Source organism: Cebus imitator, unplaced genomic scaffold (genome assembly GCF_001604975.1).
Source record: "Cebus imitator isolate Cc_AM_T3 unplaced genomic scaffold, Cebus_imitator-1.0 Scaffold0, whole genome shotgun sequence".
Classification (NCBI taxonomy): domain Eukaryota; kingdom Metazoa; phylum Chordata; class Mammalia; order Primates; family Cebidae; genus Cebus; species Cebus imitator.
The window spans coordinates 9,665,552-9,673,460 of NW_016107315.1; the positions used below are offsets into that span (position 1 = coordinate 9,665,552).

General features: G+C 41.3%; 1 protein-coding gene across 3 annotated transcripts in view; it reads right to left on the minus strand.

Moving 5' to 3' along the window:
- The window catches only part of TCAIM (T cell activation inhibitor, mitochondrial), a 62,142-nt gene extending 54,387 nt beyond the window's left edge, over positions 1-7,755 (minus strand). For 2 of the 3 annotated variants that reach the window (XM_017522351.1, XM_037733151.1), the window contains exon 1: positions 6,789-7,160. The gene's annotated coding sequence lies outside the window, so the exon portion shown is untranslated. Of the gene's footprint in view, positions 1-6,788; positions 7,161-7,371 lie in introns of those variants that run through there. The other variant, XM_017522361.2, reaches the window with a different exon arrangement.
- Positions 7,756-7,909: the final 154 nt, after the last annotated feature.

A 7,909-nucleotide genomic window follows, 5' to 3' on the forward strand; every position in this document is an offset into this window, starting at 1 on the left:
GGGTTTCACCATGTTGACCAGGATGGTCTCGATCTCTTGACCTCGTGATCCACCTGCCTCGGCCTCCCACAGTGCTGGGATTACAGGCGTGAGCCACCGCGCCCGGCCGAAATATATTCTTTAAAAAAAATCAGGCCGGGCGTGGTGGCTCACATCTGTAATCCAAGCACTTTGGAGGCCAAGGCGGGTGGATCACCTGAGGTCGGGAGTTCAAGACCAACCTGACCAACATGGTGAAACCCCGTCTTAAAAAAAAAAAAAAAATCATCTACATATGATGGTTCTCACTTGCAATCCCCGTAATTCAGGAAACTGCAGCAGGTGTATTGCTTGAGGCCAGGAGTTCAAGACCAGCCTCTGGGCAACATAGTGAGACGTTGTCTCTAAAAAACAAAAAAGTAGTTGGCTGGTGGTGTGTGTTTGTAGCCTCAGCCTCTCAGGAAGCTGAGGTGAGGATGGCTTGACTCTGGGAAGTAGAGACTACAGTGAGCTGCAGTTGTGCCACTGTACTCCAGCCTGGGAGTGAGACCAGTGTCTCAAAAAAAAAAAAAAAAGAAAAAAAAAAAAAAAAAAAAAAAAAAAAAAAAAAAAGAAAAAAAAAAGAAAGAAAGAAAAAGAAGGAAGTAGGGCCTTTAGGAGGTAATAAGGTCATTAGTGCCCTTATAAAAAGTCCTGTTCTCTGATCAGAGCTATCAAAAAAAGGCAAATTACAAAAAAGGAAAATGAAAAAAGCCCCAGAGAGCTGCCTTGCCCCCTACCATGTGAAGTTACAGCAAGACAACAAATCTGCAGACTTCTCGACGTTGGATTTCCCAGACTCCAGAACTGCGAGAAATAAGTTTCTGTTGTTTTTAAGCTATCTGATTTATGATAGTTTGACACAGCAGCTGAACAGACTAAGATAGTATCCTTAACAACTTTTAATCATGGAGGATGAAGTCTGTTGTGTGTAAAATGGAATTATGTAGCATATCTGAGAAACATTTCTAAGGCTGGGTGTGGTGGCTCATGCCTGTAATCCTAGCACTTTGGGAGGCCAAGATGGGCAGATCACTTGAGGCCAGGAATTCAAGACCAGCCTGGACAACATGGCAAAACCCCATCTGCTAAAAATACAAAATTAGATGGGTGTGGTGACACATGCCTATAACCCCAGCTACTTGGGAGCAGCATGAGAATTGCTTGAGCCTGGGAGGTAGGGGCTGCAGTGAGCTGAGATTGCACCACAGCACTCCAGCCTGGGAAATGGAGTGAGACTGTCTTTAAAAAAAAAAAAAGCATTTCCATTAAAAACAATAAAAAATAAAATTACATTTCTGCAAAGTACTAGGTCTTCAGTTATTCAGTTATCCAGAAAAATTAATTCATCTACTATTCACTTTGTAATCATAGAGTATAAGTAAACTACTACTGAGCAATGACTAATAAAGGACATTAGTGCTTGGACATGTGACAATAGATTTTCCCAGCAAAAATAAAATGTTAAATACAAATCTAAACATTAAATCGTGGTTTCCAGATTTCAAAAGAGAGCATTAAAAAAAATTACAGGTTGAGAATTTGGTGTTTTCTACCTGCTTATTTTATGAGTCAGCTATTTGCTAAAAAGTATTACACTACAGTACAGTAATAGAATTAGAATTTAGGCCTTTTCCTGTCTAAAATGGTAGCCAGCCACTAGCCACATGTAGCTACTGAGCACTTGAAATGTGGTTAGTCTAATGTACCCATTGGATTTAAAAGATTTAGCACAAAGAATGGAAAGTATCCTAGCAATAATTTTTTATATTGGTTATGTGTTGAAATTATAATTTATTAATTTCAATTTTACTTTTTAAAAAGTAAAACATTGCTGAGCACAGTGGCTCATGCCTGTAATCCCAGCATTTTGGAAGGCTGAGGCTGGCAGATCACTTGTGGTCAGGAGTTTGAGACCATCCTGGCCAACATGATGAAACCCCGTCTCTACTAAAAATACAAAAAAATTAGTTGAACATGTTGGTGCACGCCTGTAATCCCAGCTAGTTGGGAGGCTGAGGCAGGAGAAGTTCTTGAACCTGATAGGTGGAGGCTGCAGTGAGCCGAGAATACGCCACTGCATTCTAGCCTGCGTGGCTAAGCGAGACTCCGTTTCGAAAAATAAAAAGGTAAAACATCTAGTTTTAATTGTCTTTAGCAATATACTATTAGAAAATTTCAAATTATATCTGAGGCTTACATTCTATTTTTATTGGACTGTGCTGATCTAAACACTTTAAGTTAATGTAACTCTTAAAGTAGGTAGTTTGCACAATGGTTAAGAAAGGGAGGCTTAGGGGAGCTTGAGATCTGTATTAAAATCTTGACATCTTCAGTGACTGTGGGTGAGCAAGGGCAAGTTACATTACCTTCTGGAGTCTGTTTCCTCATCTCTTAAATAACACAAATGGTTAAGAAAAGTCTGTTGTACTACCAAAACATACATATATACATATTCATTCCATTCATTCATTCATTCATTTGGAGACACAGTCTTGCTCTTGTCGCCCATGTTGTAGTACAGTGGCATGATCTCTGCTCACTGAAACCTCTGCCTCCCAGGTTCAAGTGATTCTCCTGCCTCAGCTTCCTGAGTAGCTGGGATTACTGTTGCCTGCCACCACGCCCAGCTAATTTTTGCGTATTTAGCAGAGATGGGGTTTCTCCATATTTGCCAGGCTGGTCTCAAACTCCTGACCTCAGGTGATCCACCCATCTCGGCCTCCCAAAGTGGTGGGATTACAAGTTCAAGCCACTGTGTCTGGCTCCAAAATGTTTCTTTAATGTGAATTAGCTTATGTGCAATTGGTCAATAGGGGAAAGATATTATACATGCATTTCCCCCAACATATTACTGATTTGAAGTAATCAGAGGTGGGCTTTCCACAATTAAAAAAAAGGCTTTAGTGGTATGTAAAAGCCTTAAGGAAAAAAATAAAATGTCCCAGCTGTTCTTTCTTCTGGTTTAAGATGATATTTAGTGGCTTCATGTCTAGCTACATTTTCCACTTCATCAAACCATCTGGTAATATGCTAGGATAAATAAAAAAGCTAGAGATTTCCAAGTCTTTTTTTAAAAAAATGTGATTGATAAATCAGGCTACTCCTAGATTAGAATGTTAATTTTGATAAAACTGGTCTAAACTAGATTTAATTGTACTAGTATGTTTATTAGGGTTATGGTTTTTGTTAGGGCTCTTATAAAATTTTGTTAAGTTTTGAGTGGTGTGTTTTTTCTCCATAAACTGTTATTTTGCTTATTGTTTGGCAGAATATCAGGATTTCCAAAAATGCAAGTATGGCATTACAGCAGAAACATCTGGAAATATATAAACATACTGTCCCCATTCCAAACTGCCTTTTAATTCTGAATTTTAAGTTTTCATTAACTGAGAGAATACTTTGAGCTAACACAACGCTACTCTGCTAGACAGGAGTACAGTTTAGTCAATTAAATTAGTGAATATTTTACTGAATTTTGTCTTTATTTAAAAAGTTACAATTCTAGTACTAGTAATAAAGAATACAAAATTAAATACAAATGAGAAAACGATACCTGTATTGCTATTTGGTCTGTATCTGATGCTCACTGGACAGATAAAATGCTAGAAATATTCAATAAGACTTTTCTAAAAGGTGAAATCTAATTTAGAACCTAATAATGATGTTTTAGTTCTCTGGTTGTGGAATCCCACATCTGACTTTGTGTACATGTTTTTGGGGGTCCATTACTTATGAAAGTAGGGGCTATCTTTTTCACAGGATTTTTGTGAAGGTTAAGTGAAATAATATGCATAAGGGATTTAGCCACATTTGGTAAACAGAAAATTCATAAAAATGACAACTATTATTATGTCAGAGTATATTTAAAAAAATGGCATAATTCTTTTTTCCACCTAATGTCGGATCACATGTTAAACATTCAGTTAAATACATTTTATCTGAAAACAAATTCTGAAAAACTTTGTTGAAAAATGCAGAATTACCACAATCAATAAGGAGTCAATGTCTGAAAGTCTTAAAAAATACAAGGTAGTAGGCAATTTTGCCAAGGCTATATACAGTTCAAAAAGTACAAATGAATAACCTAATTTCATAAAATTTTCTCTAGAAAAATACTTTTAATTCATCAGGATTAAAAAATAGCTGATTGTTTATTTTTACTATTTGAAAACAAAGTTAGCACTTACTAATAAATAAAAACACAAGTTTTGATGGAGTAGCATTTATCTCTTCAAAATAAAAACCTAAAGTGAGTATAGTAAAGTCATATTGTGCTGTGGGAATTGCCTTTTTTATGAATTAATACTTTTTAAAGACAGTGTTCCTGGGGCATGGAGAAACAAGAGCAACAGAGGAGAAATGACAGGGAATGTGACTTTTCCTTTTTCCAGCAATTCACCTCTCCCACAATGGTAGCTAGTTCCTATTTCTAGAGGAAAATGCCTATATACATAAAATATATTCAGTTAATAATTCTGTGATCCATTCAACAAAATTATGGCTCTAAGATGATCACTATACAAATCATTGGAGAAAATTAAAAATATATTTTCGGGTTCTGTTTAAGAATAAGAATGAACAGCCAATGTTTTCCTTTGGAGTCCTATGAGCTCTTTTTTAAGAATGGGCTCTGAAAACTAAGTGACAGATCAAGATCCAGTTTTAGAAAACAGGAAAGGGATACGGTAGGAAAGAGAGAAAGAAACAACTCTTAGGGCAGTGGTTCTCAAAGCAGCAACAGCGTGAGTGAGAAATGCAAATTATCAGGTCCCACCCTAGTTCTGCAGAATCAGAAACTGGGTGGGATTCAGGAATCTGTTTTAACACATTTGGAGGGATTCTGATGCGAACTCAAGTTTGAGAACCGCTCTTCTAGGGGATCCTGATTCTATGACCACAGAGGATTCTGGGGCATCTGTTAATGTTTACCCTTTAATTCTTTAAAAATAATTTAATACGAACTTGGATCTTTAGATACCCAATTTATGCTAAAAATCAAAGGAGGATTTCAAATTTTTGCTTGAATTAGTTGTTTCCTGCATGCCTTATGTATTTTTCAGATTAAAAATTAAAATTCTAAGTAAAGACAATGTTAGAGTCCAGCAGGTTGGCAGGCATGGCTGTTTACCCCTTCATAAAGACCAGATCTTGGGTTAGTCTTCAACCCTGTAAGTCCAGAACCCAATTTTATCACTTCAAGGCAGAAATATGCGGGCCTTGGGAAAGCTAAATCAGAAGGCCTGACTGATAACTAGAAAGCCAACTTTTAAATTTACTTTGAGATTGTAACTGCTAATATGACTATAAGATTCAGATCTAATGTTCTTCTTTCCGGGCTAGCTACACAGAAAATCAAATTACAATCGGCTGACTGAAGACACACTGCTTCAGAGTAGAGTTGGGTGCTCTCATTTAGACACTAGCTCCGAAAGCCTGGGGCATCAACATCAACTGCAGGCTCCTAGTCTTCAGGCAAATTCTTACATAGGCGGTTCCTGCCCATAGGGCACTTAGCCCATTGTACTTCCATTTGGAAAATGCTATAAAACAACTAAAGAGGTTGCACTGTCCTATCAGACTTGAGAGGCACACTGAGTCCTTAACTCACCCATTCATTACCACTTATGGGCCAGGTCCTGCGTAAAGCATAGGGACTAGAAAAATATTAAGACAATTCTAACACTCAAAGGACTTTTAGAGGGAGGGGGGAGTGTAAAACTATGTATTACTTCATAACTATAAAACAATGCAGTAAATGCAATAATACAAACATACACGGAATATGAGAAACTCCCAGATGCTACACTTAAAATGGGGTGGTGGACGCTCAGGAAGGTCTTCTCTAAGGAGATGGTGCCCTTCCCGGATGGGGGCAGAAAACCGGGAAAGATACAATTTATTCACCATTGTAATGATTACTTTGTAATGACTGTAAATGTAAACCATTGTAAATGATTACTTCAATGTACTTAATAGTGATATTAGCTTTTTTCATAAAATGAAAATTTCTAATTTTACCTAAAATCTGTGCTAAGTGAGGCATTAAATCTTCTGTGCAGTTTCAAACCGAATTTGGTGGAAAGATATGTAAATCGGTAAAAAATCCAAATCATGAAAGAGTACAAAACGGTTTTGTTTTGCTTAAATTACTTTCGACTAACACAGAAAGAATAACTAAAAGTGTGTGCCAAACAGAGCTCTCAGGATTGAGCTTTGACCATTTGGCACAATTTTTATTTGAAAGTAATTTATTTGAACAAAATTAATCTCATGCCACTCTCATTTGAACAGTGACTTCCCTTAATGACTATCTCGTAAGGTTTCTGAAAGCAGTTTGTTATACCAAGGAGGGATAGAAGCGGTAATTTTCATGGTTTTCCAGTTTAATATGTACTTCTTAGAGTACGGGGAAAAGGCAAAGAAAAAGCAAAAGCAGGAAATACTATTAGATAAATTAGCCTAGATTCTGTGGCTTCCTTTTCTAAATCTCTTGCTATGAGATTTAAGTTTGTAACAATTTCCTGTAAATAAAGACCTCGGTAAAACGTTAACTCGCAAACAATAAAGCCTAAATCGTCTCTGCATTCTCATTTTCAAAGCGAGTGAAAATACAGATGCGATGCGGTTACTGCGGCCCCTGGCACTCTGCCTCAATTCAAAAGTTAGCACGCTGCGCTAAGGTGGCTCTGAGCACTCCCCTCAGACCCCGCTTCCCCCCGAGAGGAGCAAGAATGCACCACCGGAGCCCCTCCCCTCCTACTCCTTACAGTTCCAGCACCGGTCCGACGCGAGGGCTTTGTCCGACCTGTTCCACCTCCCACCCAGTACACCAGGAGCGAGAACAGTCGCTCCTCCCGCAGGGCTGTGCGGGCGCGCCTGCGCACAGGGGCGCCAGCCGGCCAACCAGCGCGCGCCGCACCGCCCGGCGTTCCCACCTGCCCTCGCCCCACTGGGCGACAGGCTCTGACGGGCTCCTAGCCTCAGTGCTCTCTTAGCTTCCCCTAACCCTGAATTCTCAGCCTGGCACGCACAGCTCCACCCGCCCCCGCGCTCCGGCGACAGCAGAACGCTCAAGGCAAGCCCGGGCAGGGGGACGGGCTGCAGGTGACGCCCTCGTTGGGCTGCAGCGTGCCAGGCCTTCCCCCGACAGCGCCTGCGCGCAGCCGGGGCGCGGATTCAACCTTCGGTGGTGCCCTGCCCCTAGCTGACGTCAGCACCCTGGTGACGGCTCCACCTTTCTCGCGCGCACCGAGGTCCCCGCTTCTCCGCGTCCTTACCGGCCGCCCTGAGGGCTCTCGGCGTGCTCGGCTGAAGGCGCGCTCCGAGGTCCCCGCTTCTCCGCGTCCTTACCGGCCGCCCTGAGGGCTCTCGGCGTGCTCGGCTGAAAGCTTTAGGAGGCGTGAGTTAGCGCTCCAACTAGGCCGGAAGGAATCGAAAAATGATTGGCCAGCAGGTGGTGGGTCCTGACCCAAGGCTGGCAGGGAACGGAGAAGGGCAACCGAGCACGCGCTGGATCCTGGGGAGGAAAGGGAAAGCGGGTGCTGGAGGACGCGCGCATGCGCCGTACGGTCCCTCGCTCCGGGCGCCCTGGGGGCAAGCGAGGCTCTGCTGGACTTCTGGAGCTGGTGCCGGGGGACAACTCAGTGGAGAGCCTCGAATTTTAAATGTCTCATTTAAGTATCCCTTTTGGTTTTCGTTGTGTAAATATAGCTAACTTTTAAACGTTTGTTTTCCGGCCTACGTTGACTTTGGCCCTTTCAACACTTATTTTATTTTTTTTTGAGACGGAGTTTCGCTCTTGTTACCCAGGCTGGAGTGCAATGGCGCGATCTCGGCTCACCGCAACCTCCGCCTCCTGGGTTCAGGCAATTCTCCTGTCTCAGCCTCC